Genomic DNA, 18,975 nt, shown 5'->3' on the forward strand with positions numbered 1-18,975 from the left:
TCTTGGATTTTCTCATATCGTATGGACTTGATGGATTTTTTCTCTAGTGATTCAGATCGATGTTGTCTTGTTTTCACTCAAATAGCGTCTCAGACTCATAAAGCTTTGCTCCTTATTTATCTCCAGATGCCACTAACATGCAGATAATATTTATCTCATGACAAATGTATTAAGTGGTGTCTACCTTAAGAAGACCACGCCACAAATGTGAGTGGTCTCTTCAGGATAGTTTCCCATCAAGGTTAACATGTAGTGATTAGGGTAAGACAAGCTGTTGCCATGGAAATGAAAAAAACAGCAGTGATGACAAGGATGAATCATGGCAGACATTTGTTAAATTTCCAGTGTTCCTACACAGACTTAAATGCTAACCTTATCACTTTTCATGTGTCTAATTTTTGAGTGGAACTAAGATTTTTCCTTCTTTAATTGTATTATGTGCTGGTGAAACAGACAGTTGGAAATTATTAGCCTACTTTAGTTGTGATTTTAGTGTATTATTTGTCACATTAATCCAAGACCTGAAGTAATTTAGTTATTTACTTGTTGATTTACCAAACAGTTACATCTTTCCTATGTAATGTTGTATTTAAGTCAAACATTGGACTTAATTGCTTTTGGTATCCCACCATGTTGATTAGTTGATTGTTGATTAGACCCATTGAAAGCAAATATGGAAGGGCAACGTTGTATAAAGCTTTAAAAATAGGTAGAATTATTTTTAAAAAGATCTTGCGTTCTAAACTCTCTGAAGGAATTTGTCTATCATGTTTCCTGCTGTACTATTGCAGTCAAGTTCATCTAATGCACCTGTGAACCACCTCCCTCAGCAATGAAAAAAAGCATATAACCTTTACCCCTGCTTTTATGTTCTAGTCTAGCAGCTGGTTAACCGCAGGTTTTCGAAAGCCTTGAGCTAGTAGAGGTCCAGCTTTTTTCTCCACCAGTGTCCAACCCTTTGACCACTTTTCTACAGATTTCTCTACATTGCCAAGCACATATCAGAAAACTACTCCGCCTTAAGGCTGATTTATACTTCGAAACCAGGTCGTCTGCGTACAGTAGGTGTTGCAGTGAACAAAAAGACGTACCCGCCCCCTCCGCAGACACTCTGCTCACCTCTCCCAAATTGTAGGTGACTGCAGACAGTGCCGCAGACAGGAGGCCGGCTTGATTTGTTTTTATAACCGTAATTGCGGAAAAAAACTTGTGAAGTTGGACCAGCTAGAAGAGCTAGGTGTGCGAGAACACTGGGACCCTTTTTCCTCCTGGATCCCCCACTCTTTTTCGCCCTTAATGTCCCTCTGTTGTCGGACAAACCGCCTCAGCCGTATCAGACCCACAGCGTATAGTGCAGACCACACTCAAAATTGAGTATAAATCAAAAATGTCTGTGTCAAGCTTACTTCGACAAACTGCTGCGGGGAGTATAACCAGCCCTCTAGGTCTATGAACTGGACTGTTACTTCAACAATTAACTATGTCAGCCCTACGAAAGTGATTCTAACTCCACTTTTCCATCTTATCAGCTTCTACTTTCCCTGCTGCTGTGAATAGCTAGTTTTGCACCAACTGACTCCTTAGTACTAAGTTGTCCCCAACTGAGCTTAACCTGCTGGCACCAAGTTTCTGGTCACTATTTTTTCAATACATTGACAACATTTTATGGTGGAACACCGTTTCTGAATCAAATAGTTTTCTGTTCGCACTCACATCACACAGCAGCAATCAAAGCATAATCTACACATGTAAACGCAGCTTACGGTACAACCTAAAAATAACCAGACATATCCACAAGGAATGAGCAATTAAAGGTGGGAAACATTCCTGAGTGTTCTCAGGTTGTTCAATATAGGTTAAGCTTTAGTTGTTCTTGGGACACAAGATTGTTTGTACCATTTAAACGTTTAGCTGGCAATGTGTACCTGAGACCTGAAAGAAGGAGAACACATTCCTTTAAACTTGTGTGTTCTCAGGTAGCTGCGTGGGATGGTTTTGGTTTCTCTTCACAAACTGTCTCTTCCAGGTACAGGGCAGGGGGTGCTGTCAAATGGCAATTAGTTTTGCTGGCAATTTTAGCAAGATTGAACAGACAGTTTGTCTTTTTCAAGGACAAGGTCTCATACCAAGCAATAAAACCAGATGTTAAACAAACTAGGCTCAATAAAAGATTGGTGGAATAAATTCATCAGCGTTTTATTAATTCTAAATATATTAAATTATAAATAAAATAAGTCTTTTATATTGCTTTTCTATCTGGGCAAGGATAACTTTGTAGTTGGTTCCTCAATGCAGTTGATGCACAATCTTCTTCAGCATTCATTTCCCCTGGCAGTGCCTTGAATACTGCATTGATAATCCTTGGAGGAGAGGGCTAATGCCCCTAGATCTCTCCCATGAGAGACCCTACCCTTGCATCCCTACTGTAATGCTGATCTTCCTCTTCTCTCCCTAGCGCCATCCGCAGCAACACAATAATTAAAGAGCTCAACCATCCTATCGCTATAGAAGCCTCCCTCCCTAGTCTCAATTATCCCTAGCATGCAATGATAATTTGATGTACATAGGTGCTAATTTCATATAAGTTAAAAGGCAATTAGGAAAATGTGTCTTTTTGACGGGCAAAGGGATTAAGGCTTAGCTGCAATGCCATGACTCTTCATTGGCTGCAGGCTTATACTCTGTATGAAACCCAATGCTTAGCTACACCATTATCGGTCATCACATTAATAACCTCATATTTCACATCTTCATTCGATGTGCTACATTTAATTAAAGTGCGAGGTTGTGTGACAAATTAATGCCTAATTGGAAAGCACCTTTTGAACAGTCTCTTTGCCCTACACCAGATGTGGTTGGTTATGAAGTGAGATTTTGTTTTCATTTGCTTTTAAATACTCTGTTTTTGCACTTAATTTTTATACTAAATTAAAGTCATAAACAGAGACAAAGGAAAAATTTGTTTGATTTTAATCTATACTAAATGAACATTTGTAAACTGAACAGACATAAAAAAATTTAACCATAAAAACTTTCATCTAGCAAATGAAATAGTTGGGTTTAATGAGCAATAAAAATTTTATTAAAACAGGCTCAAACATTTTTGTATACTGTGTCTTCAAAGAAACTTGACAGTATGTGCAATCCATTTTTTGTGAATCAATATACAGATTATATTCTAATAAAAAAAAAATGCGCAAATGAATGGGTGGAGGATATGCAATTGCAAACATTTGAAACTTAACTGCAGTTGCATTTTTTGTATCTTTTTTAGTACTTCTAAAACTCGGGTGCAAACATGCAAAAATATTGGCGATCAATGTTGCCACAAGGAGGAAATGAGCAAGGAGGGATTGCTACAATGCCAGAAGATAGAGATTTTCTGGGTGCATGGAAACATATTTGGACCATCTGGTATAACAATTGTTGGATTAAGAGAGCAGGGGTTTGTTTCACGAAGCAGGTTTACCGAACACTCTAAGTTCTCTAAACCTGAAAACAGGGACACTCATACTTTTCTATTTCACAAAGAGAGTTCATTCAACCTGTTTCAGGGTTGAATGAATCCCCAGAGCTAACCTGGTGGGGAGCAGGTTTTCCTCATTTAACTGGGAGTATCTTTAGTCTCGGCTCTGCTAACAGCCAATCACGTTTTATTTCCTCATTTAGTCAGGTTTTTTTTTACCTAGGTTTGTGTATAAAATATATATATATCTATATACCATTTACTAGGTACTTTACATGCATGAGGTGTTAAAAACAAACATTTTACGTCAGTTTGATGAGAATCTTATTAAAGAATGATCGGCACCTTTTCACCGTGTTTTAAATATTTAATTGGAGAACATTCTAAACCTTAGTTGACAGGAAATTAGATTACTTGTTTTTGCTTTGTTTAATAAGAGCAAGATGCGGATCATTTTATCTTTATTTAGTTATACTTAGGGTACACCAAGAACTACTGTATGACAGAGGAGACTCATCCACAACCTCTGACAAAATTATCCTCCTCTTGCATGCTTCCACTGTCCATAGTGTTCCTTGAAAATGTTGTTGCTAAGTCACCAATTTAATGCTACTTAGTCATAATGTAATTTCCCATTGGGAACCTAGTAGCACTAAGTTGCTAACGGATTAGCAAAAATGCTTCTGAGAAACCAGCCACAATCAAACTTGCTTGCAAACCTTCCGCCCTCTTGATAAACGACCAATTCACTTTATTCACTTGTCTAAAGTCATGCACCGCTCAGGAGAATTCCAAACTGCAACGGTCTGAATGGCCGTTTCCCTGGAATAGGCTTTAAGACACGAAAGCTCCTAACCTTGCATGGAGGGTACCATCCCAAATCCAGAACCCTGAGACTGTACACCCTGTACGCCGTAAGGAGGCCGAGGACTATGGAGTGTGAGAGCTATTATCCAGGATGAAACATCCAAGATCCTTAAGTACTGTACATCAAGGACAAGACTTCAACAGATGACATGCTCAGTGAATTCCTCAGACAATGGGGAACAGAACATGAGGTGCTGGAGGTACTTTCATAGTGGGATAAAGCCCCTACATGGGATATACCACCAAAACATAATAAAAATGGTGGATATCAGGAAATCCTACCAATGGTTAGACAAAGCCAGACTGAAGAACAGCACAGAGGCACTCATTATGGCTGCACAGGAGCAGGCCCTGAGGACCAGAGCAATAGAGGCCCAGATCTACAGGACCAGACAAGACCCCAGTTGCAGACTGTGCAGAGAGCCCTCTGATACAATCCAGCACATAACTGCAGGGTGTAAAATGCTGGCAGGGAAGGCTTACATGGAGCACTATAACCAAGTGTCTGGAATAGTGTACAGGAACATCTGTGCAAAGTATGGGCTAGAAACCCCAAGGTCAAGTGAGAAACACACCCAAAGATGGTAGAGAATGACTGAGCCAAGATCCTGTGGGACTTCCAGATACAGATGGAACGAATGGTAATGGCACACCAATGGGACATTGTGGTGGTGGACAAAAATCAGAGAAAAGCCGTTGTGGTTGACATAGCAATACCAAGTGACTGTACATCTGGAAAGAGGGACATGAGAAACTAGAGAAATACCATGGGCTCAGAGAACACCTGGAAGTTCAAGGCATCAGTGGTGCCCCTGGTCATTGGCAGTGACCCTCAAACTTGAGGAGTGGTTACAGCAGATCCCTGGAAATACATCAGACATCTTGGTCCAGAAAAGTGCAGTTCTAGGATCAGCAAAGATACTGCACAGAACCCTCCAGCTCCCAAGCCTCTGGTAGAGGACCTGAGCTTGGAGGAAAAAAGGGAGACCACCCGCGGTAGATAAAGAAGAGTTAGTTATATTTAGTTATATATATAAATGTATGTGTATGTGTATATGTATATATGTATGTATGTGTATATACAGTATGTATGTATGTATATATATTTGTATGTAGGTATGTGTGTGTGTGTGTGTGTGTGTGTATATATATATATATATATATTTTTTTTTTCTTAATACTGTTACTTTCGAATTTTTGACACCTCAGACTGTTTTGGGAGATATTCGATTATAGATGGGTCCTCTTCATCAGGATTCCCAGTGTGGGATAAGGATTATTAGTGCAGGCTGAAAGGCAATATTAACCGAAGCAATAACCGTGCAGGATATTGAAATATGATGCATGCTGAGAGGAGCTACCTCAAATCTACATTCTCCATTTCACCTGCTGTTTTGTTTAGATCTAGTGTTTTGTGTTGCCTACACTTTGTGCTGTTTTATGTTCTGCTCTAATAAAGATCTAACAAATTTTATTTGTTTAGGAGCAGCAGACAAACAAATACCCATGACAAACAAGTTAAGCCCCTTTGATTTCAAACTTGTAGCAAATTAAGGTTATATTGGACTAGTCACAATGTTATATTTCATTATGTCCAACCTGTTTTTTTGTTTTATTTTTATTTCAAGAAAATTCCTCTCTATGAAAAATACAATGAAGTGGCACAAGCAGATTTAATAGCTATTCAAATCATTCACAGTGAAAACTTTGGGTTTTCTTTTCTTTTTGTCCTGACTCTTTGACCCTGTTTCTTTGTCTGGATAACACTTTTTTGACACAGTCTCTTGTTTAAACGTGGCCTGAAGTTAAGTAGTTGCCCACTCTCTAAATAAGTCTCTGTCCATACAGTCCATGTCTTGATAGTTTCTCCCATACCCTTTAATGGGCTTTGCTTCACAATCCTCTCAAGCCTGTGGTTATCCCTGCAGCTTGTGCACCTTTTTACCTCACTCTTTTCTTCCATTCAACTTTCTGTTAACATTCGTGGATACAAAAATCTGTCAGAGAGCTTCTCAGCAATAATCGCTTCTGGTTTATCCTTCTTGTTGAGGATATCAATGACTGGCTGCTGGACAGCTATCAAGACAACAGTCCTGCCTGTGATTTTGTTCACTGTAAATTGGTCATAACAAAAAAATCCTTTTTTTTTAACTATTGCCATTTTAGCTGTAAATAATAATAAAAATAAAGAGAAATAAACACCTCAAATGGACCACTCTGTGTGAGAAAATTTTTAAAACAAATTTCATTTTAAACAAATTGAAATTAACTGTGACCCATGTGAGAAGGAAAATCATTATTGTGGAAAACATTAAAAAAGCCTATACTTTTTTTAAAATCTAAACATATCTTTCTGCTTCCTGTATCTGTTTACCTAATTTATGAATTTCTGTTCAAAGACCCATTTACCACTCAAAATTTTGGCTTTTTTTTTTTTTTACAACCGGGCTTAAATATAACTATAAAAGATTTTAAATGATGCTAAGGGGAAATTAAATTAATGACTAGAAAATACAGAATTACATAAATCAAAGTGCAGCTAAAAACTAATAGCTTGAATGCAAAAATCCAAATCACCAGATCATGACAGGAAACTATGTAGTACTCAGTGACCAAACCCTTTGCCTTCCACTGAGTCAGTTGATACATTTTCTTACTCTTATTTGAGGTTACTGTTCACAACTCTTTTACCTTCCCTTGTCCCTCATCTCATGTACAGCTATAAAAAAATCCACTCTTATCCACCCCCCCACACACTTACACAATATTGTACACCATTTCTGGGAGTTGGGATTATGAACTGTGTCCCAGTGCATCCATATTTCAAAGTTATATCTCTGGTGTCACTCTACATCTTGTCTGTGAAGGCAACATGAAGAACTTGGCTCATGTTTAAGTATGTTTATATTGCTGACCTAGTTGTTGGGTTCTCCGTGTATTGTTGTTGGCTATGGCAGGACAAAGCAAGCAATAATTTTCTTTTTCAATTTAGTTCATCATATAACACACAAGGATGCATATTAACAGGCTTACACTTGGCTATAGATGTATGGACATTGATCCAAACACATTTGCATACACAAGGCACTGGGCCTATGCTTTAGCTCCTTGTAGCACTCTTATGATAGATGAGTACATGTGTGCATTTATATTTGCTTTATAATAGATATAGAAAGCTACAGTCTCTTGGGAAGTGATGGGGTAGCTGTTTGGTTACAATACGAATTAGCTCATGGTGGATGGATAATTGAAGATCTGAGCAGTATACAAAGGCTGGTTAGATAACCAGGAGAACATTGAAGCATGTTGAATGCTTTAGTGTTTCATTTAAAACCAAGCTATTCAATAATGTAGAGAGGCCTCTGAAAGCTCAGCTGAGTATTCACAAGCACAGAGAATGTCAACCATGTTGGCAGGGCTGGAGTAAAAGCTTGTTACTAGCTGTGTTTTTGTTGGGTTGCAAAAGACATGTAGTATCTATTTGTGTTTATAATTTTCGACAGTGGCCTTGCATCTTTTTTGCAGTGCTTTGTTTTATTTGGAGAGATGTTTTTTATTTGGACATTTGAAAGCTTCCTCAGTAATCATCATCAGCTTTTTTATGCTTTAGTTGCATCATCTATATGGTCAAAATTGTATTAAGTATTTGGGGTTTTTTGGAAGTTTTAACTTTTATCAATATACAGTAGAGACTATTTTTTATTTTGATTTGTTTGCGGTTTTTTGTTTAATTTTATTTGACGTATTATTCTGTCCTGTTCAGATATTACGTCTGGTTTATGCTTGAATATAATTTCCCATAGTGTATTTTTCACATCTAATAACAACAGTATAAATCTGGGTAAATTACCCTATTTACTATACTTTCTGTATTTAAAAAAAAAAAAAATTGCTTGTGTCTGTTCAGATGCATGACCCAGTGAATGAATTGTTGATATGGGGGAAGTCCCAAACACCAAACGTCCTTTAGGCCTTAGTTTTTAGGCTAAATCTGGTCAGTCCGCCATAGTCTTGATTTAGTCCAGAAATAGTTGCTAAAAGTTGGGTTATGTTTGGTCTGTGTGATTTTGTCCTATTCAGTACTATAATAGACATTGAAAAGACATTGCAAACTCAGTTTTTAATGTCTTTTCAACGATCTGAACATTATGGCTTTTAACCTATCAGTTCTCAACCATATATAGACGTTCAGATGCAAATAAATGTCTTTTCAACCAATTCTTGCTTGTGAGGATCAAAGACCTCGAGGTATGCCCATACAGCACAGAAGGACATTAAAGTGTTTTAAATGAAGAACTGAGGGATTCTGACAATGAAATCCAATTGGCAGGCATTATTGTGTGTAAGATAGGTGAACTGAGCAAATGGTAAGTGGCCTGTACTTACGGTATAGCACTTTTTTTTAAGTGAGGAGACTTGACGAAAGCGCTTTAAACCACATTCAGTCATTCACCCATTCAAGCACACACTGATGGTGTCACCATTAGTAGACCATGTGGTTAAAGTGTCTTACTAAGGACACAAAGAAGTTTAAGGAGAGGGAAAAAAACTGAACTCTTAACTGCAAAAATTTTTAACAAGAATAATATGTACTAAACCTAGAAAATGTCCCCCCCATGCAGCTGGAACTATTGGTTCAGTCCAAGTAGCCTCTCCCATAGTCAAGGTAACAATATTTTGTTTAGGAAAAGTTCCTGAGACTACCTATGAAAGAACCTTGGGAAATGCCTGCTCTAGCCATTGCGTGTCTTTTTTGTGCTTAGTCATTTTATAGGTGCAGTAAAAACAGACTTCTAGATCAGCCATGTGTGGAAAAATGGATTTGGCAAAATATTCCCCAGTGCATCCAGGAGAGTGTAGATTAGTTCTACCTTCTGCTGAATGGTATAATCAAAAAACAGACTAAAGCTGCAGCAAAATATTGGATAACAAATTAGTTAGCTGAGATCTATGGAATAAACAAAGTTCCAGTGTTCTGAAATAGTTACACAACCAGATTTACAGAATAATTATTTGGCAACTTTGCTCTATTTTAATCAAGCTATTCTTAGAAAGGCCAATCCTCTATATTAAACAAAGCACATTCACAACATGATCAATTTCCAACAAGCTCAACCAAAATCAGATATAAGATGGCAACGAAGACACAGTGGGGTAATTTAATGTAATCTAGCGCTGTTCTTTAAAGAAAATATTTTAAAGATGCAAATAAAGCAAACATTTATTTTCTGTTCTCATAAACTGAAATTGGAATTTTGGAAAGAAAATATAATTAGGAAATTTGAATTAAATGCTATTTTTTCCTGAAATGACTTTACCATTTTACATCAGTTGTTTTAGGTAAAAACTACATCCCATAAAAGATGTCTTTCACAGGGAACAGATCCGATGCTACTTCCCCCTTTAACAACAACTAAACTTACCTCCTATAGTTTTTATAGCCTACTAGGGTTTTCACATGTGCTGTCAGCTCCTCTATTAGGGAGCATGCATTTAAAGTCAGCTATCCTTGGATTAGGTCATAGTAGAATATTGATCGGGAAGATATTTTTTTTATGAGAGAGGAGAGAAATCCACCACATTTTGGAATAGGACAGGGTGGGAGTTGTTTATATGTTCTGATTTTTTCTTTTCTCAAAACAGAGCATGAGATGAGGTGAGAAATCCATCCAACCAACCAACCAACCAACCAAACGACAGAGCGATCGCTACAGATTTGTAATCACTAGCATGATATCTAAGAAAGCAATCCAAATCTGTGTTTCCCTAATTTGAATGAATGTTACGAATGTTAACATACAATTTTATATGTTTCATTTTCAGAGAGTGACTTACACAGAACTTCATTTTTAAAAACCTCATCAAAACACATTTACATATAATGCTACTTGTACTTTTGAACAATAAGATCATATTTATCATTTTTCTTATTTGATTCTGAGTGCAGCGTGGTGCCAGGGTATATGTTAGAGCTGGAACTGGCAAAGCAAGAAAACTGTCTTGCCCAAAGACATAAAGACTGAGACAAACAGAACAGGGGTTCAGAGCGAAACCTACTGGCTACAGGACAAACCCCTACCACCTTAGTCACTGTTGCCCCGCCCCTTTTCAGACAACTGGAATTTAAATATAACCGATATTTAACAGAAATGGGATCATATCCAAATGGCTACCTGTAGCATCCAATGAACCAAACTGAGGAAGCTGTATATATGAACAGGGATTCTGCCAATAGCTGCTCATAGAGCATTCAGGCGGAGCTGCTACCCTAGAAAATCCCCCAAACTCCAAAGGGATTTAAACATGGTCTGTTTTTTATTCTTTGGCATGCACACACAGCAACAGGAGAGGGTTTGTGGGCAGTTCTTACATTGTGGGTTAGATATGGGTTAGAGTCAGAGTTAAGCTTTAGAAATGGGTTACAAATGAATGGAATTCAATGGAACATCCCCACAAGGATGGGAAACATGATTGAGCGAGTGTGTGTGTGTGTGTATATCCTAAGGTACTGTGGTATTGGTGTTTAGTCATCCATCAATCTTATCAGTTTCATCATGTGTTGTGTTGTTTCACTAGTGCGGAGAAGAAGGGGCTGTACGTGTTTTCTTTTTTTCACTTCATGCATTGCTAGCCACAGCTTTGTTGACCAGGGTCTGCTTGTATGTGTACTTTGGCCATGACATTAGGGCTGTGTTGGAACAACCAAAGAATCAGTGGGACAGAACTTGACAAGAGAACACGAAGGTTCCCTCAGGAGAATGTTAGATGGAAAGGAGAAAGGAGAGGGTGGGGTATTCATTTTGTCTCTGTTGGATCCAGTGTTTCTTTATGCCTTAGACGAATTCTGAACAATAAAAATATCTAGATTTGAAATAATTAAAGTATGAAACCATTAGTTGCTAACTTGTTTTTCTTAATTTACAGTTTGGTTTGTGATGTTGTTGCACTCTTACTAGCTATTTTTAATTTGAAATTTACATAAACATAGAAGTTGTGATGTTATATATGCTGTGATACCATGATTAGCCCTGATGGAAGACTTTGGCAAATTTCTGTAGAAGACGTACAACGTGCTGTTTTCTAAACCGATACCAAATAGTATGTTTCTGCATAAAGGTATTCAAACAGAGCTGCTTGCAACTGGTTCTCCTTGGAACTTTGGTACATCTGTTGGAAAACAATAGCTTGTTTAAACTGTAAATTAAAAAGGGCCCTATTCACCAACATGTAAGACACAGGTTTTTGAAATTGGTTTTAATAGCAATGTCTCCAAGGTTTTTTTCACGTCTAGTAGTCTGGTAGACCTACAGCTGGGGTTTTAGTTTAGCTGGGGATGCCACACTGTGCTGGTCTGATTTTGGGTATATGGGTAACCAGGTCGTGACAAATCACATATTCTTCTTCTGTGTCTCCTGTCAAAATTGCAAAATACTTACCTGTTTTGCCTGTGCTTACCCACAATACTTTCCATCTTTGTCCAGTTCTGTTTTCTGAAATTTTTGCCCCCAAACACCACATAAATGTATTTTCATGAAAGTCCAGCAGATTGGACATGCATTTATAAGACCTCAGGTGTAAATGGAATGTATGGAAGTCAGCAAGGAACCTCTTTATAAGATTTTGTGCTCTTGCTGTTGTGGTCAGCCAAAAACCTTTAATGCTGGAACAAGACAAGATGACAAATGGTCCAATTCAAATTATCACACTAAAAGCTGATCAAATGCTTTTTAGAACACAATAAAGTGCTTTCCAGTTAATTGCACAAATCGGTATTAATTGTTTTGATATTTATCTTAAAGTTTCCTATCTGATTAAAACAGTGAAATTAAACAGTATGAGTACTACTTTCATTTTCAATTGATGTTTATTGCCTAAAAGTTTGCAAATGTTTTCTGCCTACGGAAACACTGTGAACATTGACTGTGTAAATATAATCTGGTTTGCAAATGCACATTTGACACTTGGCTGCAGGATGCCTTACATGGCTGGCAGTGTCACTGTGTGAGATGGCTGCTGTTGTGATGAGAAGTTGATTATAGCTCATCTTACTGCCAGCACCCTCAATCAACATCCACAACTAAATGGATAAGTAAGAGGAATGTTTATTCTGGCCTGGATTCTGTGCACAGCAGTGTGGGGACATAAGCCCCATGCCTTATTTCAAAGCTCAACATTTTGATTTCTAGCTCTCCGGTTCCCTTTTTTTTCTATTTTTCTCTTTCCCTCCTGTCATTCAGAGTCTCTCTGTCACAGAGAAATGTTTATGAGCTAAGCTCAAATTGTGACTTAGGCTGTCCTCTCCCTTGTCTCCATCACCCAATGTGTTTTTCTCCGATCTCCCGTCTCTATGCCAGAGTCAAATTGGGCAACCCTTAACATCTCCTGCAGACCCTCCAAACAACCTGCTCCCTCTCTCTCCAGCCAGGCTCAACCAGTCTGCCAGTCTGCTGTGCTGCTCTGTGCTCTACACGCTCCAGTGCGCTGTCGGCTGGTGACAGGCTATTTGGGATTTACCCACTGCTGCTCTGCTTGTCTCTTCATCTGCAGCCTTTCATGGCAGTAAAAGGCAGTCTCTCCTCCCCCTTATCCCTTTCCTTCCCTTTCCTCCCTTCGGTTTAACTCATTCCACCATCCTCCTTCTTCCTTACCTCCCTATGTCGCAATCCTTCTTGCTAATCCTACCCTCCTTAATACTGTAATTGTGAAATACCATATGTTGGGATTATCACTGTTATTGGAGGTATTATCATTACTAAAAAAAAAAGAGTTCAGATTATGGGTAAGTGGAATCCTCAGCTACAGACATGTAGGCAGATGGTTGGGGTGCAAAGTTGTAAGGAGAGTGGCAGTATATAGTGGGATTGTCGGTGGAGAACGCTGCCAGCACTGAACCCTGGTTCTGACAGGGTTGATCTGCAGGTCACAGCTGATATCCAACAAACTGACACAAAATCCATAAAACCATCTCGCTTAAACAATAAAACATGAGCTCCTATGGACAAAAACGACACTTGATCATGGAGCAATGATGGACATATTGTACTTTCCATATAGCGTCAAACATTTGGAATTACATTTCTCGAGAGCTATGAGGGTCATTTTAGTGATGGATTGTTTTAATAGCATTCAGTAAGGATCCTTGTCATACCACCTGATCTGATATGGGCTATGGGAAACTTATGACTTTGCTAAGTTACCGGCTGATGGATATTTGCTTGTTGGGTGGAGGCATTGTGGCTTGTTTATGACGTTTGCTTAACAGTTCTTCTTAGTTTCTTGTTATAAAGTAATAAAAAATAACATACATCAGCTGCTTTAGAGGTCTTTTGTATGCCGTTTGATTTTATGTTATTTAAGCCATCAGTGAAGTGCTTTGTGTGTTTGCAATAAGATCAAATGTGTAGCAACACTCCTCAGATAATTGTGCACACAATATTAAAGCAACCCTTCATTGAGTTATAGCATTCCTTTGAGTATCTGATGAGGTTCAACTGCATCAGTAGGAGGTTATTCATATTTTCTCACTTGTATAATTTTGGTAAAGCAATTATTTGCAGAGTTTCTAAATTCCTCCTGATTGAATTGATAACTGGTCAAGAAAGATTCAAAGAGGCCATCAGAAACACATCTGTGGAAACTTCTTGCAACTTTGTTTCCTGCATGCTATCATAGAACATCCTTGCTACAATGAAATAAGATGCTCCCAGCTTAATGCAATTAAAAATGCAAACATTTAGCCCTCTGAGAGAAAACTGAAGATAAAGAGGGATGTTACCATTTTTGTTTATCAGAATCAGAATTACTTTATTAATCCCTTTGATGAAAATTATTTTCTTGCAGTGAAACAGTTTACAGAAGAGAGTAAAATAACACTGTAAGAGCAATAGAGCAAAATAAGAAATACTATAATAAGACAAAATAAAATAAGTAAAACTGGTAAAATTACAACCCACATAGTAAAAATACACTCTTCCCATATAAACAGTGTAAAATAAGATATTAGAATAAAATAAGGATAAGGATCACAGTGAGTAAAAACGTAATTTCATATCCACAAATTTACCCAAAGAACATTCAGGTGTCTGATTGGTTCAGCCAGGATTTTTCGGGTCATCTAAAGAGCGATTTGAACAACAGAATTACCAAATTTGGTGGGTTTCCACCCAACGGACCATCTTTTAAAACGTTGGTAGGTAAAAAATAGAAAAAAGGAACACATTGCTAAATCCACTAGGGAGACGACGTAGCCCGTTTACTTGATATGAAGAATTATGAAACTGTATTTGACTGAAGTGCATGATTTTGTTTTCCATCAGTTAAGTTTTGCCATGACCAGCATGAGGTGGGATGTATATTTAAACTCTTTAGGATTTAGAAGTCTTGCAAACTGCTGTGGAATCATCAAGTTTATTTCCCTGCACTTTGTAAGCTGCTTAAGTCTTGTGCCAGCTTAGCATTGCCATATTAACATCATCCAGGGAGACAGCTCTGACAAGCTCCCTTCCTCCACATTTGCCTCTCTCTTCCATAGTGCTGAGTGGCAATGTAAAAAAAAGAAAGTCTTTATAAGAGAAAAAAAATCTTATAAACTGACATGCATAAACCCATACTTGTATAAGGGTTTGCTTAACATATACGGATAAACATTTACTTCCACTTGCACTATTTTTTTCTTTCCCAAATAATTAAAAAGTAAACATAACTAATGTATGTAAGCATGATTATTGACTGCGCTTAGTGTCTTTTAACCACATGAACAACACATTTTGCCCATCCTTGTACCCCTGGCTTGATTCTTTGTTTCTTCTTTTCTGAATTTCTACTTTTGCTCAAAGCAAGTGTAAGAATTAAATATCTGTCAACCTTGATTTATTTCTATAATGACAATCCACGACAGATGTCATCTCACAGCCCTCTAAAACACAAATTGATAAATATGTTTCCAACTGTACAGAATCTAATACCATTCAAAACATGTGGTAAAATTTTAGATCCAGTTGCATAAAGTTAACACTGTTCATCATTTCATGTCAATTCATAAGAAAGTCATATATCTGAGCAAGAACGTGAAAAAACCTAAAGGCTTGGTAAGAGCAGCCATCTGCTACAACCAGATAGGGTTTGAGAGGGCAGGAAGGAAAAAGAAAAAAACACAGTACTGTTTCAGAAATCCTTCTTATTAGAAAGAAAAACAAAAATTAGATGGCATAGATAGCATTGATAGATTTTTGGTAGCTCAATCAATGGCCTTCTAAAAAAAAAAAAGCAGCTTAACACTGATACATTAAGCTAGCGATACTTTCTATGACAAGGGAAACAAAGAGATTGAAGAAAAAAAAAAGTGGTACCAATGCCTTTGTCAAAGGCTCCGAACAGATGAGATGCACAGCCTACCACTAAGTTATAACTTTGTATATAGTTGGGAGGGAAAAAATTAGGTTAAAAGTATGAATAACTTGATTATATAAACATAAAATGACACAGAAAGTAATTAAAACTGGTTTTATTACATAGTATGTTGCTTTGATAGCAGATACCCATTGAATTAGATTAGCATGTGTTGAGTCTGGTAGCAGTTTTCTTGTTATGAACAGTATTTGATATCTATGATTTAGGATATTTTGTGGTGTCTTAGCAGCATTAACACAGCTGGAAAATCAAACACAGAAGCTGCTTTTTTTAAAAGGTAAAGTTCCTGTTTCTATGAAAGGTTTTAAATACAACTGTTGGGTTCAATTTTCATGTCATTTTTATATTTATGAATAAAGCTGTTAGAATATGGTGGATAGCATTTTTTGGAAGGTGAGAGTCAATTATTGATTGCTGAAACTAAATCAACCCCTTTTTTTCTGCACAATTATAGCATATGTCAAATCTGTCAGGGCAAGAAGACTGTGGTTGAATTATAAACATTATTGATTGGGTTGATGTCTGTTTCTCTCAGTTTCATCCACATTTTTATCAGCTTTTTGTTTACTTTCGTATACTTACATGCTTTTTTTAAGCACCTGAATTTGAGAAATTCCTCTCCTCTGATGGGTAAACATAGCAGGTTTAACATCCGTCTAGTGCCGTTTTTCCATCTTCTCAGGGACTCAATTTAACACTCATAAGCCTCTTACATTTTTACCAACATGGACTTTTATTCATTTGCACGAAACAAAAATAAATATTGATATTCCTTCAAGGATTATGTCCAAGAAACAGTGTTAGCCTGTCAAAGTTAGCCTCTATGCAGCAATAAATTTAGTAGAAGTAGAAATGTAATTCTATTCAGAACATTCTTTATTCTGTCAGTATTGTTGCATTTATATTATATATCAGGCTGGTTTTCCTCTAGGGTCTCACTCACTTCAAAGCCCTCAGTTTTTATAATAAAGACATTATAATGGAAGCCAGAATACTCCGCATTTCCATACTTGCTTCTCTAAGTTATTACCATGGCTCACATTTTAACATAAAAACCAAATATTTATCACACAGCATATCTTTACTTGGGGATCGGTGGTTGGCAGAATGACGCCTTGGGTTGGTGTGTAATTTCTAATATAGGATTTAAGATTTATCTGTGTAATGAGAACAGAGCTATTTTCTAAGCTGTTCCACCCACTGTATGTCCTGATTGATTAGGCACTGGGAAAATAAACTCAGAGGATTCATGCTCCCTTAATACACCGGACCCCAATCTGCAATATTAACCCAGATGCATTACAATAAAATATTCACCTCTTTGAGCTTGTATAAATCATGGTGTGGGCAGAGGTTACAATAATGTGGAGCTGATGTGATCGGGGTCAGCCCATTTTCTCCCTTTTCTCTACTTCTCTGCCTTCTTCATCTGCCTTCTTTTCTGCCAAGACAGCGAGAGCATGTCAAAGACAGACCACAGGGTGGGGTAGGAGGACACATTTAGCCATATGTCTTCACTCTACCGCACTTTAGCTGTGGGGGAAGCTGGGAGCAGAGCCTAATTTATCACACAGTTTGTGCTGAGCTGAACACACAGCTCTTATTTGCTAAAGCTTAAATGATGAGTAGGTAAATATTCAGCTTTTCAACCATTTTTATTATTGTCTTTTTTTTTCTTTATGTCCTAAAATCCCAAACACTTTTATTTCTTCTTGTTATGCTTTGATGTGCATTAATCATGTTAATGAGGGTGTTATATTTCACCAAGAGGATGCATTGAAGGTGAATAAAAGCTTCAAATGTGAACACTAGGTTCAGAAACCAGTTCAATCAGAGGCTGCTAATGCTCAGGTCATAAATCCCCATGCTAAAGGTTTCAGTGCAGCATAAACTTTCATGAAACCAACAGCAAATACGTACTCATACAGCCTTTTAGTCAGGAAAGCTGAGCAATGTTGCAACACAAGGACACATTGGCAAAAAAGCAAGTGACAGGAAGACAAACAGTCTCCCTGATGTGCGTCACTACATTAATGCAATTTAGAGATGAGTAACAGGGACAAACAGACAGCATATTATCAACTAATGGCTTTGCTTTTGCAATCCATCTAACCGCAAATGTGTATGCTAATATAAGTAACATTACACCGTGCGCTCAGATAATAATACACAGCAGAAACGGGAGCGTATTGCATGAAATGCAAAAAACGGTTGAATAATGTAAAATATAATGATCAGGCTCTGTTTTAATGTTTATTGTTTGACAGCATACGCCTGATAAAAAATCTACTGAGAAGGGTTTTTCCATGATATAGAAATAAAAACCTCATTAAAAGGTTCATGCAAATCTTTTCCTTTTCCAGGGATTGTGTTTCAGAGTATTTTCAGAGTAAATTAGTATATGGCTGTAAGTGTTTATTTATTTCAGTAAATGTTCATCACTCATTTCATTTATGTGTGTTAATTTTCCTCAATAAAAAATTATTCTATTACATAAGATCTTTCTTTTTTCAGAAATGTCATTCTGTTGGAGTTTGTTAATGATGCAGTATGTGCCTCAGAAATAAAGTGAGGCTCCTATGCATCAATTATTGCATCAATGGAAAAGGCATATCAGCCCGTATCCTCGGTTTTTAAGGACACTCAGCTTTTTATACTGGCCTTAAAGTTGTCTGCATTATTGTATTTAATGCCGCTTTTGTTTTTCGTGACACTCATTGGGTATCAATGAATGGGAATTTAGTGACCAATGGAGCACATAGAGCAGAGGTCACAGATTAGCGGACCACTGTCCAAATCCGGACCCAACCTGATTTAAAACATTTATATATTACTGCATTTTTTCAAACTTCACTTGCACCTCTTCTCCTGTTAATATGGTAAAGCCCTCCGGAGCGTCCAGCACCAGGCTACACGTGATCCAAATCAGCCAATGAGCTGTGTTAGTCTGGGTTGCTGCACCTAGCTAATTTTAGACACAGCAGGCAAACTTGTAACAAGCCGGGCAATGGGAAAGAAGGAGAAGACTATGAAAAAAAGAAAGCAGAGAAAGTGTGGAGTTCTAGAAGAACTGCGGTCAACTGGTGAAAGAAAAGTGAAATGGCATGCTCAAAGATGACCTTGCACATTGTGAGCATGTTTGGCTCAACCTGCTACTGTGAAGCGGCATTCTCCACCATGAACAGAATCAAAAATAAATATCGATCCAGGCTTACGAATGAGCACCTTGATAT

The sequence above is a fragment of the Cyprinodon variegatus genome, unplaced genomic scaffold (assembly GCF_000732505.1).
Source record: "Cyprinodon variegatus isolate N-32 unplaced genomic scaffold, C_variegatus-1.0 Scaffold194, whole genome shotgun sequence".
In the NCBI taxonomy this organism is placed as follows: domain Eukaryota; kingdom Metazoa; phylum Chordata; class Actinopteri; order Cyprinodontiformes; family Cyprinodontidae; genus Cyprinodon; species Cyprinodon variegatus.